Source organism: Nerophis ophidion, linkage group LG18, assembly GCF_033978795.1.
Source record: "Nerophis ophidion isolate RoL-2023_Sa linkage group LG18, RoL_Noph_v1.0, whole genome shotgun sequence".
In the NCBI taxonomy this organism is placed as follows: Eukaryota; Metazoa; Chordata; class Actinopteri; order Syngnathiformes; family Syngnathidae; genus Nerophis; species Nerophis ophidion.
The window spans coordinates 44800075-44817574 of record NC_084628.1 but is presented as its reverse complement, the minus strand read 5'-3'; the positions used below and the strand labels follow the sequence as shown (position 1 = coordinate 44817574).

Sequence of the window (17500 nt, the reverse complement as noted above, 5' to 3'; positions counted from 1 at the left end):
ACTAATACACCCCCATACCATCACACATGCTGACTACCACACTTTCACCCTACAACAATCACTAATACACCCCCATACCATCACACATGCTGACTACAACACTTTCACCCTACAACAATCACTAATACACCCCCATACCATCACACATGCTGACTACCACACTTTCACCCTACAACAATCACTAATACACCCCCATACCATCACACATGCTGACTACCACACTTTCACCCTACAACAATCACTAATACACCCCCATACCATCACACATGCTGACTACCACACTTTCACCCTACAACAATCACTAATACACCCCCATACCATCACACATGCTGACTACCACACTTTCACCCTACAACAATCACTAATACACCCCCATACCATCACACATGCTGACTACCACACTTTCACCCTACAACAATCACTAATACACCCCCATACCATCACACATGCTGACTACCACACTTTCACCCTACAACAATCACTAATACACCCCCATACCATCACACATGCTGACTACCACACTTTCACCCTACAACAATCACTAATACACCCCCATACCATCACACATGCTGACTACCACACTTTCACCCTACAACAATCACTAATACACCCCCATACCATCACACATGCTGACTACCACACTTTCACCCTACAACAATCACTAATACACCCCCATACAGTCACACATGCTGACTACCACACTTTCACCCTACAACAATCACTAATACACCCCCATACCATCACACATGCTGACTACCACACTTTCACCCTACAACAATCACTAATACACCCCCATACCATCACACATGCTGACTACCACACTTTCACCCTACAACAATCACTAATACACCCCCATACCATCACACATGCTGACTACAACACTTTCACCCTACAACAATCACTAATACACCCCCATACCATCACACATGCTGACTACCACACTTTCACCCTACAACAATCACTAATACACCCCCATACCATCACACATGCTGACTACAACACTTTCACCCTACAACAATCACTAATGCACCCCCATACCATCACACATGCTGACTACCACACTTTCACCCTACAACAATCACTAATACACCCCCATACCATCACACATGCTGACTACCACACTTTCACCCTACAACAATCACTAATACACCCCCATACCATCACACATGCTGACTACCACACTTTCACCCTACAACAATCACTAATACACCCCCATACCATCACACATGCTGACTACCACACTTTCACCCTACAACAATCTGGATGGTTCTTTTCCTCTTTGGTCTGGAGTACACAGCGTCCACAGTGTCCAAAAACTATTTGAAATGTGGACTCGTCAGACCACAGAACACTTTTCCACTTTGCATCAATGCATCAAAGCCAGCAGCGTTTCTGGGTGTTGTTGATAAAAGGGACTTCGCTTTAAATAGTAGAGTTTTAACTTGCACTTACAGATGTTGCGATGAACTGTAGTTACTGAGAGTGGATTTCTATAGTGTTCCTGAGCCCATGTGGTGATGTCCTTTACACACTGATGCCGCTTTTGGGATGGAAGTTGCGTAATATCATGGCTTACGTGCAGTGATTTCTCCACATTCTCTGAACCTTTTGATGATTTTACGGAGCGTAGATGGTGAAATCCCGAAATTCCTTGTTGAGAAATGTTGTTCTTAAACAATTTGCTCAGGCATTTGTTGACAAAGTAGTGACCCTCGCCCCGTCCTTGTTTGTGAATGAGTGAGCATTTCATGGAAGCTGCTTTTATAGCCAATCATGGCACCCACCTGTTCCCAATTAGCCTGTTCACCTGTGGCATGTTCCGAATAAGTCTTTGATGAGCATTCCTCAACTTTCTCACTCTTTTTTGCCACTTGTGCCAGCTTTTTTTTAAACATGTCACAAGCATCAAATTATAAATGAGCTAACATTTGCAAAAAAGAATTACGTTTTCCAATTCGAACGTTAAATATCTTCTCTTTGCAGTCTATTCAATTGAATATAAGTTTCACTAGTGTTGTTTTCTTTAGTGATTACCAAGCAAGTCTTGCATGTCTTATTTAAGGGAGCGGGAATAATAGTAATAAAGACTTCTTTTCTTGCAGAGAGAATGCAGAAGTTTGAACGTTAAACACAATGAAGAGCTCGAGTGTAAGGTTGTGTGCATGTGTGTGTGTTTGTATACACCACCTGCATCATGGCTTTCAGGTTAAGTGTGTGTGTGTGTGTGTGTGCTTTTTGCCCCATTCAAACACACATTTGCAGTGCACAGTGTTCACAGTATGGAGTCACACCACCACTGCTGTCCAACTGGAAGAAGTGAGGAATAGAGTCTGCCAAAGAAAGTGTGTGTGTGTGTGTGTGCGTGTGTGTGTGTGTGTGTGTGCCATGACTACACACTCACGCGCACACGCTAAACTACAACATTAAAACAGTAATGCTCGCCCATTTGTTTGTCTGCTCAGCCCTTTTCCACATTTAAAAAAAAAAAAAAAAAAAAGCCTGTCCCACTTCACACAACTGCACATTAGCAGAAAAGCACGGTCGCCCATTTGCATGTTAAACACACACACACACACACACACACACACACACACACACACACACACACACACACACACACACACACACACACATGCATATTTGCATGGATATTTCCCAGTGACCAACCAGATGCTTGGTAAAAAAAATATATTCCAAAAGTAATATGACAGGGAAAAGTAATGACACACACACACACACACACACAGAGGGAGGGAGTAAACAGACTTACTGTGTGCAAGGACTCTCATCTGACTGCTGCTGGGAGGAGAATGGAAAGTAAAAACCTCATGCTTGCTTGGCGGCACTCCTCTCTCCTTCTGTCCCTCTCCCCTCCTCCTCCTCATCCTCCTCTTCCTACCCTCCCTCCCTCCCTCGCCCTTCCCTCTCTCTTCCGCCTTGGCAGAGCCTCCCCTGCATTGGCGGCTGCTAAACATGTCACACGCTATTTACCTGCAGCGGGGATCCAGGTGTGCTGGGGGAGTTTAATAGGAGGTGTGGGATGGAGACCCCCTTGGACAAACTTCCACTGTCCACACTCCCACAAATTGCACATGCTGTGAAAATGCTAGACCAAAAAAATTGGTTGCAGCCCCTCCCTGGCCCTGGTGTCTCTCCGCCATCCGCAGGCACAAACTCTCATACAAGATGCAGTTATTTTAGACACCTGCACAAGCCACTGGGAAGGAATGGACAACAGAGCATGGAGTGGGGGGTTGCAAGGCAACAACAATGGGACCTCCAAGGTCAAAAACAATGCATTTAAGAGCAACTTTCGAATATCATTTCCCACAGGACATTACGGGTGTTGAGTAATGTCTTCCATCATATGACCTTTGATGAATGTTAGTCACTTTAAAGGCCTACTGAAATGAGATGTTCTTATTTAAACGGGGATAGCAGGTCCATTCTATGTGTCATACTTCATCATTTCACCATATTGACATATTTTTGCTGAAAGGATTAAGTAGAGAACATCCACGATAAAGTTGGCAACTTTTGGTCGCTAATAAAAAAGCCTTGCCTGTACCGGAAGTAGCAGACGATGTGCGCGTGACATCACAGGTTGTAGGGCTCCTCACATCTGAACATTGTTTATAATCATTCCCACCAGCAGCGAGAGCGATTCGGACCAAAAAAGCGACGATTTCCCCATTCATTTGAGCAAGGATGAAAGATTTGTGGATGAGGAAAGTTAGAGTGAAGGACTGGGGAAAAAATAAGAATACAAGGGCAGTGGGAGCGACTCAGATGTTATTAGACACATTTATTAGGCTAATTCTGGAAAATCCCTTATCTGCTTATTGTGTTACTAGTATTTTAGTGAGATTATATGGTCGTACCTGTACAACCTGAGAGTTGGAGGGGTGTGGCCACGGGTGTGGTGACTGCCAGTGTCTCTGAGGAAAGCCACGTTTCTCGACGAGGTGAAGGCAGCCGGGCTGAGATTTTTTTTTTTCTCTCCTCCACGGTGTAAGCATCCGACAGTCGGGGGGGGGCAAGAGAGTCCGCAGCTACAGGAGGAACGACGCAAGCTCTCCGCTCATGTCTACGGTAAGAGTTGACTTATTACCACCATTTTTATGACCATCATTGTCCATAGAGAGAATATAAGCAAAATACTAAAACGAGGGAGAAACCATGGATAACAAGGAGTTTAGTAAAAGCCTGTAAAAATTTAAAAAGGCTTTACAAGGAATTTATTAAGAATTGAACAAAGGAAAATGAGGACAAATATAAAAAGTATAAAAACAGATTGACTTGTAACATGAGGCTGCAACAAAAAAACTATTATGAACAATTGCTGCAAAAACATAAAAATAATATCATTGAAACCTGGCATGTGTTTAATATTATGATTAAAAAATCTATCAATAAGAATTTTACAGCATATCTGGTTAAAGATGATAACTCAATCATTGAAAATATAGAAGAAATAGCTGAGGAAGTGTTGAGGATAATCGAGGTTGAGTTATTTCAGCTAAAAATATGTTTTGATAAGTTATCATTAAATGATAAGAAAACTACATTTATGGTGTTTAGTGGTGCAAGGACAAAATGTGAAGCAAAATTAAAATTAAATCAAGTGGAAATTGATAGAGTATATGAAAGTTAATTCTTGGGAATAATAATTGATCATAAACTGTGTTGGAAACCGCATATTGAATAAATAAAGGGAAAAATATCCAAATCTATTGCTTTTCTTTATAAAGTAAGACACTTGCTGAATAAGAAATGTTCAGATATTGTGTTTTTAAAAACAATAGAAATGATGTTTGGAGTAAAGAACAACAACCTTCCAGCTTTTATTCTTAGGCTATTTCATTTAGGAGGAGAAAACTATAATTTACGGGGATATCGATTTTTGAAATAGGTAAAGCGAGAAGGAATATAAAATACAAATGTATTACAGTTTTAGAGTTAAATGGTGGAAGAAGCTCAGTGATGAGTTGAAGACTTGCACTTCTTTGGTAAGCTTGAAGAAAACATTGAAAGGTGAAATACTTGAAAATGATAAAATATAGCAACAATTACTTTCATCCCATTGGTTTTTTGTTGTTTTTTTTTACGTTGTTGTTCCAGTCAATCTAATTTTCAGTGAAAGTATAGGATAGGCAAATATAAGCTTTGGCTTCATCCTTTTCCTTTTTCGGTCATTCTTTTCTATTCTTTTGTGTGTAAATGTGTATGATTGTTTACGTATAACCTGTACTGGAAAACTGATCACTCAAAATGATTGATTGATTTGATGGATGAAATAAACTTATTTCATATTTAATTTTGTCATTGAAACCTGCCGGTTGACATGTGGTAGGGAACCATGTTCGCTTGACTGCTCTGTTCCATAGTAAAGCTTCACCGTCATCTTTCAGGAATGTAAACAAGTAAACAAGGAAACACCGGCTGTGTTTGTGTTGCTAAAAGCGGCCACAATACACTGCTTCCCACAAACATCTTTCTTCTTTGACGTCTCCATTATTAATTGAACAAATTGCAAAAGATTTAGCAACACAGATGTCCAGAATACTGTGGAATTATGCGATTAAAGCACACAACTTGTAGCTGGAACAAAATATCTGCTACAATGCGTGACGTCACACGCATGCATCCTCATACACGTCATCATACTGCCACGTTTTCAGCAGGATAATTCGCGCGTAATTTAATATTTCATCATTGATATATAAACTATCAGACTGCGTGGTGGCTAGTAGTGGCTTTCAGTAGGCCTTTAAGCTGCAAAAATGCTAAATACAAGGACTCTATCAAACATACTACCTCTACAAATATTATAATGCTCAGTTCTGAGTTTCAAAATCAATCTGCACATCATTGCGCTCGAAGTTTGCGGAGGCTTAAAAATGCACCGCATCATACGGAGAGTTTGTAATATTTATTATATTTATTCATTTTATGTTTACATCAGCGTGATGCAGTGCATTTGTACACGTCTGCAAAATGCAACAATAAACATATTGTTGTACAGCACAGACTCTCTTCTGCAGCATCGGTCCACTCAGAGGACAGCACAGAAGTCACAACGGTTGCCATGGCACCCAACTCCAAACATTACGTCAGGTGCGTGTGTGTGTGTGTATGTGGGTGTGTCAGGAGGATGTTAGCAAGTGACTCCCTGACTTGTGACTGCAACATACGGCGTGTTGGGAATGTCTGACTCCATCGGCGTGTGTGTGTGTGTGTGTGTGTGTGTGTGTGTGTGTGTGTGAGATGTGAGCGTCAGCCTCCACTCTGGGGTGGATGGAGGGTGAATGTGCGTCCATAAATATTCCTCAACATGTGCAGAGAGTCCAGAAGAAGCACTGCAGACGCGACATGACAATTTTGCGAGTCCCTCCCCACGTGCCTCAGAAAGCTCCCGCTGTATTTAAGGAATTTTGCTAAATGAGAAGATGCTGACTTTACTGAGACTCTATGAACACAAGGCGGAGCGTCACACTTTTTGGGGGAAAGAAGGCTTTTTTCTGTGAAAGCAAGGTTGGTGTTTACTTCCCCTTATGTCAGACGACTTCAACATCAGCAAACAAGGAAGAACAGAAAAGTCCTTTAAATATTTTCATTCGTTTGCAGCAAAATGACAATAAAAATGTTGTTTCCTAAAAACTGCAGTGAAATTGTGTTTAAAAAAAATATGATTCATGTTTTAAAACTTAAATAAGGTAGGCCCAGCACAGATAAAATGTATGTAAAAATGTATGTTTGTTTCTTTAAACATATATTAATGTTGTTGCCCTAAGGCAGGGGTCGGGAACCTTTTTGGCTGACAGAGCCATGAAAGCCAAATACTTCAAAATGTATTTCAGTGAGAGCCATATCATATTTTTTAACACTGAATACAACTAAATGTGTGCATTTTTAAGTAAGACCAACATTTCTAGAGTATAATTAGTCTCTTATGGTTTTTAATAACATTGTTATTCTGAAGCTAACCAATAATAAATCAAATGTCATGTCTGTTGATCATGTTTTTGTTTGGCCATGTGCTGTTTGTCCTTTGGACTCTTTAAGTTCCTGTTTTTTTCCACTCCCTTGTCTGGTTTCCTTGGTTACTCATTTCGTCCACCTGTCTCTGGTGGACAAAATGCCCGCTCACCTGCTTCCTGAGCACTAATCAGAGGCAGTATTTAAGCTCGTCTTTGCCAGTCAGTCGCCCTGGCGTCATTGTGATTTTTTCTTGCTCTGTGCTGACTTGTTTCATGCCTTGCCATAGTTTCGTGCTTCATGCCATGCCAAGTAAGTTTTGTTTGATTTATGTTCATGGTTTGTTTATGTGTTAGCTTTGTTCCTTAGCCCAAGTTGTGCCTCCACTGTGAGCGATTTTTGTTTGTATCTTTTTTTTAGTTTAAATTAAATCATGTTTTTACCTGAATGCCATGTCCCGAGTAGTCCGTCTGCCTTCCTGGGGGAACGACCCCGCAGCAAGCTGCGACCCCCCCATCGTGACTAAAAATACTTCTTACCATTAATGCGACTTCTTGAACAGGTGCGGTAGAAAACGGATGGATGGATTTAAATGCATGAGAATGTTTTATATTTTGCACGTTATTTTTAGCACTGTGAAATTATTCATGACTTATCGTGTTAAGCAATGTCAGCTAACATTTATCTGAGAGCCAGATGCAGTCATCAAAAGAGCCACATCTGGCTCTAGAGCCATAGGTTCCCTACCCCTGCCCTACGGTAAACTGGGTAACACTGATCAAGCTTAACGTATTGTTACTATAACAATCTACAAGGTTCATTTAGGTTGCTTCTCTTTCTTCCCCTCCACTCTTCTGCATTCTTTTGTATCTGTAGTTATTATTATGTATATGTATTGTTGTATTTGAACAACTGTATTACTGATAATAGAGGTACATTATTGGTATTGTTCATTATCAATAGTAATATTCATATTGGTATTTGTATGACTGTAGTGTAATAATGATCATTGTCATTTCTGTATTATTTATTTCGATAACTGCTTCTTTGCTATTACTTTTACTATCATATTTGTACTTATCCTATTTGCTGATGTTACTCCATTATGATGATGATCTACTATGGACTGGACTCTCACACTATTATGTTGGATCCACTATGGACTGGACTCTCACTATTATGTTAGATCCACTATGGACTGGACTCTCACACTATTATGTTAGATCCACTATGGACTGGACTCTCACACAATTATGTTAGATCCACTATGGACTGGACTCTCACAGTATTATGTTAGATCCACAATGGACTGGACTCTCACTATTATGTTAGATCCACTATGGACTGGACTCTCACTATTATGTTGGATCCACTATGGACTGGACTCTCACACTATTATGTTAGATCCACTATGGACTGGACTCTCACACTATTATGTTAGATCCACTATGGACTGGACTCTCACACTATTATGTTGGATCCACTATGGACTGGACTCTCACTATTATGTTAGATCCACTATGGACTGGACTCTCACACTATTATGTTAGATCCACTATGGACTGGACTCTCACACAATTATGTTAGATCCACTATGGACTGGACTCTCACAGTATTATGTTAGATCCACAATGGACTGGACTCTCACTATTATGTTAGATCCACTATGGACTGGACTCTCACTATTATGTTGGATCCACTATGGACTGGACTCTCACACTATTATGTTAGATCCACTATGGACTGGACTCTCACACTATTATGTTAGATCCACTATGGACTGGACTCTCACACTATTATGTTAGATCCACTATGGACTGGACTCTCACACTATTATGTTAGATCCACTATGGACTGGACTCTCACTATTATGTTAGATCCACTATGGACTGGACTCTCACACTATTATGTTAGATCCACAATGGATTGGACTCTCACAGTATTATGTTAGATCCACAATGGACTGGACTCTCACTATTATGTTAGATCCACTATGGACTGGACTCTCACTATTATGTTAGATCCACTATGGACTGGACTCTCACACTATTATGTTAGATCCACTATGAACTGGACTCTCACACTATTATGTTAGATCCACTATGGACTGGACTCTCACACTATTATGTTAGATGCACTATGGACTGGACTCTCACTATTATGTTAGATCCACTATGGACTGGACTCTCACTATTATGTTAGATCCACTATGGACTGGACTCTCACACTATTATGTTAGATCCACTATGAACTGGACTCTCACACTATTATGTTAGATCCACTATGGACTGGACTCTCACACTATTATGTTAGATCCACTATGGACTGGACTCTCGCTATTATGTTAGATCCACTATGGACTGGACTCTCACTATTATGTTAGATCCACTATGGACTGGACTCTCACAATATTATGCCAGACCCACTCGACGTCCATTGCATCCAATCTCCTAGGGGAGAACACATTTTCAGTCCTTTCCAAGGTTTCCCACCATCATTCTCATCGATGTCCCACTGGGTTGTGAGTTTTTCCTTGCCCTTATGTGGGCGCTGAACCGCGGATGTCGTTGTGGTTTGTGCAGCCCTTTGAGACACTCGTGATTTAGGGCTGTATAAATAAACATTGATTGATTGATTGATTGATTGATTGATTGATTGACCATTAATTAGTTGCTTATTAAAGTAACAAAGACTACATTTAGAGTAGACACTAGGGGAACATATAAGGGCTTGGGTTAGTTAACTCTTAGTTATTGGTTTACTGGTTGTTTAATAAAGCCATGCAGGATAAGGCATTGATAATTACTTAATGACTAATCAACATCAAATATGTTAGTAATTTGCATGTTAATAAGCAACTAATTAATGGTGAATATGTAGGTATGTATATATGTATGTGTGAGGTCACATGATCGAGGACGGTTCAAACGCTGACATTTTGTGGAATTTGTAGCCTATTTTCCCCAGAGTATTGCTGAACTTCTGTGAAAAAACCAACAAATACAAGTTTTAAAAGTAATAATGTTTAAACTGTGACAAAAAACCAGGGTGTCAGCAAAGTAAGCACGCAGGTCACTAAAGCAAAACATTCTTTAGTTATATTAAACCTCCCTGTGGACCTGAGTCTTTCAGGGAAATTAGCAAAATAAATATTAAATTCACAGCTACAATCGGACGGAAGGCGGGGTACACCCTGGACAAGTCGCCACCTCATCGCAGGGCCAACAGGCGCCAGCGGCCCCCCGCGACCCCAAAAGGGAATAAGCGGTAGAAAATGGATGGATGGATGGAAATATTACATTCATATGCTTGGAATATGAAACTGGAGTTTTCAAAACCTCACTTAAGTAAATGTACTTGCCACTAGTGATGATGATGATGATGATGATGATGATGTACTTCTGGCCTGAGCGACACACACTGCTGAGGAAAGCTTTCACACAATAATTGCAGATAAATTAGTGAGGATGGGGTTTTGCATGTGTGTGTGTGTGTGTGTGTGTGTGTGTGTGTGTGTATGTGTGTGTGTGAAGGCAGATTTAAAGACAGTATCCCATTTAGCGTCATTGTGATCACTTTAAAAAGGAAAAGTTGCATTTCTTCAAGTGAAAAAAAGAGGAATGAGGCGAGGGGGAAACGAAAAGAAAGAACAGAAAAATGTGAGAAGAAGGATTTAAAAGTGACATCTGGAGCCATCTTTCAACTCTGATATGTGATGCTAAGCACAGCCAGAGCCGGACTGACAGCAAAAGAAGATTTTTTTTTTTTTTTCCACTGCATGGAAACTTCCAGAAAGGTGAGCTGCTTTAACTGATCTCTGCTGGCTTGTGTAGGATTTGATGTCAGCTTATGCAGGCTTTTTAATATTGCACATTTGCATTGCTTTTTTTTTATGTATTTATTTTGGCAGAATTATTGTCACCTTCGCTCCTAAATAATGAAATAAGAAGGCCAACCAAAAGATATAAAAGAGTAAAACGGATAAAAAATAGACATATAAATACACTGTGCTTCTCATTCTAGAAAATGATTGGTTTAATCTAAAAGAAAATTATGAAATATTACAAATCACTGTTTTTATTGTGCATTATTGTAACACATGAAATATTTTCATGATGTAAAATATTTATTATTAAAATAATATCGAGGACATATCATGGTAGTTTAACTTTTTACAGATTGCAGATATATGCAATTTATTTTATATATATATATATATATATATATATATATACATACATAGATAGATAGATAGATAGATAGATGGATAGATAGATATATTTGTTATATATATTTTTTTTTTTTGGGGGGGGGGGGTTAATTTTACTTTATGAGACATCCTAAATTTGTATATCAAAAAAAAAACGGAAAGAGAGGGACAAGCGGTAGGAATGGATGGATTGATAGATAGATAAAAATTTGCCAAAGATAGAAATAAGTATTTTATTCAGAAAACAAAAATTATTCAACTTGCAATTTTTAAATCAAGCATCCTTTAACCAAGATTTTTATGTGGGGGAAAAAGCTAAATATCTTATTTGTAAATTGTAAATTTTAACCTTGTTCAACTAGAACAGACAAACTATATTCATTCATGCTAAAATTAAGATTAAAATATGAAGTCAATGACTCAAAAAAAGTAATTTGCTCTTTAAACAAAATAAATTTGTAAAAATATATCATTTAAAATCTTGACAAGTTGCAAGTGCAGTGTATAAATTACATACATAATAGTATAGTATCTTTTAAATTACAAAATTTCACTGTGACTTGTCCAGGGTGTACCCCGCCTTCCGCCCGATTGCAGCTGAGATAGGCGCCAGCGCCCCCCGCGACCCCAAAAGGGAATAAGCGGTAGAAAAATGGATGGATGGATAAATCATATAAAAAATAATATTTGATATTTTATTCATGATAAAGGCCTATCGATATAAGTTACTTCTCATCCATCCATCCATTCATTTTCTACCGCTTGTCCCTTTTGGGGTCGCGGGGGGTGCTGGAGCCTATCTCAGCTAAAATCAGGCGGAAGTCGGTGTACACCCTGGACAAGTCACCCCCTCATCACAGGACCAACACAGATAGACGACATTCACACACTAGGAACCATTTGGTGTTGCCAATCAACCTAATAAGTTTTTGTTTTTAATACATTTCATTCATTGATATCAAATCAATGTAGTATCATACAAACCTTCCCTCAAAATGGTAAATCTCTATCATTATATTTATAATAATGTATACCATGTTTTCCGGACCATAGGGCACACAGGACTATAAGGCGCACTGATGATGAGCAGGTCTAGTCAGGTCTATGTTCATTCAAAAGGTGCACTGGATTATAGGCCGCATTAAAGGAGGCATATTATTATATATTATTTTCTAAATGTAAAAGACTTCCTTGTGGTCTACATAACATGTAATGTTGCTTCTTTGCTCAGAATGTTTTACACATCATCTTCAACTCACTTTCTGACAGTCTCTTCAGGATGCAGCGTTTTGTGGGGGCTCTTATTTACGTGCCTCCACTTGGACAGCGTCATCTTTGTTGTAGCGTGCAAGGACGGGAGTGGAAGAAGTGTCAAAAGATGGCGCTAACTGTTTTAATGACATTCACACTTTTCTTCAATCAATAACGGAGCAAGCATCTCCTCATCCGGAAACAACAACGCCCGAAATGTGTCTAGTGAAAAACTGTCCGACCGGAACTCTCTAAAAACTAAAGTTCCTTGGGTGAATAATGTAAAGTCACTACGCCGGTATGTTTTAGTGCTTTCATACAAGTAAGAACTTGACACTACTTTAAATTAGAAATGGCAACAGTGGAGGATGAATGTCACATAACAAGAAGGTAGAGAAAAGAAGAAGAAGCTTATCCACTACGGGGTCGCCACAGACTACAAAGGCGGAAGTGCCCATATTTTCAGGACTTATGCAGATCCCAAATACAGATCAGCAGGTTCCAGAAAGTAAGAAAAGTTGCTTTTGCATAATATAGTGAAACAAAACAGCAGATAATATGTCTTACCTTATACACACAGCATAATAATACTCCTATGTTGAAGTTAAAGTAGCAATGATTGTCTCTCTCTCACACACACACACACACACACACACACACACACACACACACACACACACACACACACACACACACACACACTAGGTGTGGCAAAAATATTCTCTGCGTTTGACCCATCACCCTTGACCACCCCCTGGGAGGTGAGGGGAGCAGTGAGCAGCAGCGGTGATTTAACCCCCAATTCCAAGCCTTGATGCTGAGTGCCAAGCAGGGAGGTCATGGCTCCCATTTTTATAGTCTTTGGTATGACTCGGCAGGGGTTTGAACTCACAACCTACCCATGTCATGGTGGACACTCTAACGATTAGGCCACTGAGTAGGTTAGACGGACGGACAGACAGACAGACAGACACACAGATAGATAATTATTGTCATTGCGCAAGTACAACCTTCCCGGAAAACAAACCCCTAAGTCCAGGTTTTGACAGCCTAATTGGGGGGGGGGGGGTCCTTCGGGGTTTTGACAGGTGGATTTGCAGGAAGAGAAGCTTTGAGCTAAACGGAGCAAACTGAAAGTACTTAAGACTTTCCATCTGATCTGCATGTTATTTTAATATTTGATGGCGACATAATGCTGGGTCCACACGGTGAAGACGGTAAGTCCAATAAAAGGTAACAACTGCACTGAGACTTGAGCGTAATAAAGTACAATATGAGTCATATTGCTGGTGATGCTGCTGCTGTTGTTCAGGGATCCCAGTGCAAAGCTGGGTTATGTCCTGCTGTATCTTCTGGCTCCGTGTTTGGACTGTAGGTGGAACATGATCCCACTGTACAATCACGTGACCCACAAACAAAATCTCCCATTTGGTTCTCTTAATAAAATAATTACATTCCAGGAGCTCCTGCCGCCTGCAGCCCACGTCTGTCTGGGCCGCCATCTTGCCATTAAACCTTTGCAGACATCGCCACTCAAATAAAATAACTTTGCAAACTCTTTAAAGCTTCCATTTAGACTTATTTTTCAATCATTTGGAATGAGTCTCATGCATCTCCAAATATTTCTTAGAAGTGTTTCGGCCAAATTAGAGCCTTGGTGCTGATTTCCAGACATTTAAAAGTGCTTTCAGTAAGTCCTGGCACGGCGTGCCACTCCGGCTGCAGCAAGCGACTACATTCAATCGCCAAATCACCTGCCGCTGATGAGCACTCCTGCCTTCTTAAGCCAGTGCAACCTGCTATCCCGTGCCAGAACATAGCGACATGCTGCTGTACAGTAAGCTGAAATTCTCAAGCTTTATACGTGTGGTAAATAGTAAATGGGTTATACTTGTATAGTGTATTTCTACCTTCAAGGTACTCAGAGCGCTTTGACATTATTTCCACATTCACCCATTCACACACTGATGTAGCTCAGCTACAAGTTACTCTCATTAAATGTAACTAAGCTACATGTTACTCTCCATTTAATGTAGCTAAGCTTCATGTTACTCTCATTAAATGTAACTAATCTACAAGTTACTCTCATTAAATGTAACTAAGCTACAAATTACTCTCATTAAATGTAACTAATCTACAAGTTACTCTCCATTAAATGTAACTAAGCTACAATTTACTCTCCATTAAATGTAATTAAGCTACAAGTTACTCTCATTAAATGTAGCTAAGCCACAAGTTACTCTCCATTAAATGTAACTAAGCTACAAGTTACTCTTCATTTAATGTAGCTAAGCTTCATGTTACTCTCATTAAATGTAACTAATCTACAAGTTACTCTCATTAAATGTAACTAAGCTACAAATTACTCTCATTAAATGTAACTAAGCTACAAATTACTCTCATTAAATGTAACTAATCTACAAGTTACTCTCCATTAAATGTAACTAAGCTACAATTTACTCTCCATTAAATGTAATTAAGCTACAAGTTACTCTCATTAAATGTAGCTAAGCCACAAGTTACTCTCCATTAAATGTAACTAAGCTACAAGTTACTCTTCATTTAATGTAGCTAAGCTATAAGTTACTCTCATTAAATGCAGCTAAGCTAAAGTTAAATGTAACTAAGCTAAAACTTACTCTCCTTAAATGTAGCTAAGCTACAAGTTACTCATTAAATGTAACTAAGCTACAAGTTCCTCTCTGTTGAATGTAACTAATCTACAAGTTACTCTCCATTAAATGTAACAAAGCTACAATTTACTCTCCATTAAATGTAGCTAAGCTACAAGTTACTCTCCATTAAATGTAACTAAACCACAGGTTACTCTCCATTAGATGTAACTAAGCTAAAGGTTACTCTCAATGAATGTAACTAAGCTACAAGTTACTCTCCTTAAATGTAGCTAAGCTACAAGTTACTAATTAAATGTAGCTAAGCTAAAAGTTACTGTCATTAAATGTAACTAAGCTACAAGTTACTCTCCAAAATAATAGGTGTATAAATGACAATACGTCAGCAGACTAATTAGGAGTCTTTGTTTGTTTACTTACTACTAAAAGACAAGTTGTCTAGTATGTTCAACATTTTATTTAAGGATTAAATAGCAATAATAAACATATGTTTCATGTACCCTAACATTTTTTGTTAAAATAAAGCCAATAATGCCATTTTTTGTGGTCCCCTTAATGTAGAAAAGTACTGAAAAGTACAGTAAAGTATCGCAATAATGTTGGTACCGGTACCAAAATATTGGTATCGGGACAACACTTGGAGGACAAAACATTCTACTGTAACTCACATGGTATGTCAAAACTTCAGGGGAGTTAATAAAAAGACAGTACATTGCAGAGCAGTGTACACATGTTGTCAACACATTGGGTCCATTTTTTGTGGGGGTGGGGGGGTCGGAGGTTGGGGGGGGGGGTTTGTAGCTGGCTTACCTGCCGGCTTGTCTCTGTCCTGCCTGTGTTGGCTCAGGCTCAGGCTGGGCGAGTGTGTGAGTACACAATCCTGCCGGGAGGGCGACTGATGAATGTGCACGACGCTCCTGATGGCGTCTCTCGACCTCCCCTCTCTCTCTCTCACTCTCTCTCTCAGCTAAGGGGGGACGTCCTCGCCTCCTGTCTGGAAAGAGGAGGGTCAACTCACTCACTCTGCGTCCACTCCCAACATCACCATGCAGAAGAAGAAGAAGAAGAAGCAGCCTGGTGGTGACGACCAGCGCAGCAACAGTTGCTGTGGCAACCGCCTCCCATGCCTCTCTCTCCTCTCCTCTCGTCCTACACGGGTTTTTTTTTTACTTCACTTTTATGGTAAAATAGTGGAAAGCGAATAAAAGGTGTGGCCTGGAGATAAGTGGACACATGACCACAAACTGTTGCTTCTGGCTGCTGAGATAAAGCCAGTGTGTGTGTGTGTGTGTGTGTGTGTGTGTGTGTGTGTTCCTGGAAGAAGGGCTTTAGTTCCTGTTTATACTGTCTTCTCCCTCACACCCGCCCCATTTACTAGTCCACTGAGGCCTGCCCCCCTCTGATAACACACACTGCAGCTGCATCTCCTCACAGCTGGACAGATGCACAGGTTTATGACAGATGTGTAACAGATGTTTATGACAGATGTGTAACAGATGTGTCAAGTATGAAGACATTATGAAGACAGCCTGTTTGCTTATTGCAACCACTGTGATAATCATCCTCTTTGTGCACTTTGCTGTGGATCAGAGGCGCCCATCTACATTTCATGTGTGTGTGTGTGTGTGAAGTGAATTATATAGCGCTTTTCTCTAGTGACTCAAAGCGCTTTACATAGTGAAACCCGTTATCTGCGTTCCATTTAAAGCAGTGTGGGTGGCACTGGGAGCAGGTGGGTAAAGTGTCTTGCCCAAGGACACAACGGCAGTGACTAGGATGGCAGAAGCGGGGATCGAACCTGCAACCCTCAAGTTGCTGGCACGGCCGCTCTACCGACCGAGCTATATATGTGTGTGTGTGTGTGTGTGTGTGTGTGTGTGTGGTCTCCATACAAATATATTATGGTACCGGTACCAAAAGTATTTTGGTAATTTTCTAAATAAAGGGGACTACAAAAAAAAAGTCATTATTGGCTTTATTTTAACAACAAAAATCTTAGTGTAGATGAAAAATATGTTTATTATTGTCATTTAGTCCTGAAATAAAATGTTGAACATACTAGACAACTTGTCTTTTAGTAGTAAGTAAACAAACAAAGACTCCTAATTAGTCTGCAGTAACATATTGTGTCATTTATACACCTATTATTTTATACACATTATGAGGGACAAAATGGATTATTAATCTACTTATTCATTTACTGTTAATATCTGCTTACTTTCTCTTTTAACATGTTCTATCTACACTTCTGTTCAAATGTAATAATCACTTATTCTTCTCTTCTTTCATACTTGACATTAGTTTTGGATGACACCACACATTTAGGTATCAATCCGATACCAAATAGTTACAGGATCATACAATAAAATATAATACCTAATAAACCAATAATAATATGGTTAAGAAATACTGATGTAAAGGGTAGGTG

The 17500-nt window shown here is 39.7% G+C and overlaps 1 protein-coding gene across 14 annotated transcripts in view; it reads right to left on the bottom strand.

Moving 5' to 3' along the window:
• Positions 1-17500, bottom strand: part of LOC133537257 (muscleblind-like protein 1) — a 141187-nt gene that overhangs the window by 120697 nt on the left and 2990 nt on the right. For 7 of the 14 annotated variants that reach the window (XR_009802631.1, XR_009802632.1, XM_061878228.1 and 4 more), the window contains exon 1: positions 2771-2877. The gene's annotated coding sequence lies outside the window, so the exon portion shown is untranslated. Of the gene's footprint in view, positions 1-2770; positions 2906-15882; positions 16188-17500 lie in introns of those variants that run through there. The other 7 variants (XM_061878234.1, XM_061878235.1, XM_061878226.1 and 4 more) reach the window with 5 other exon arrangements.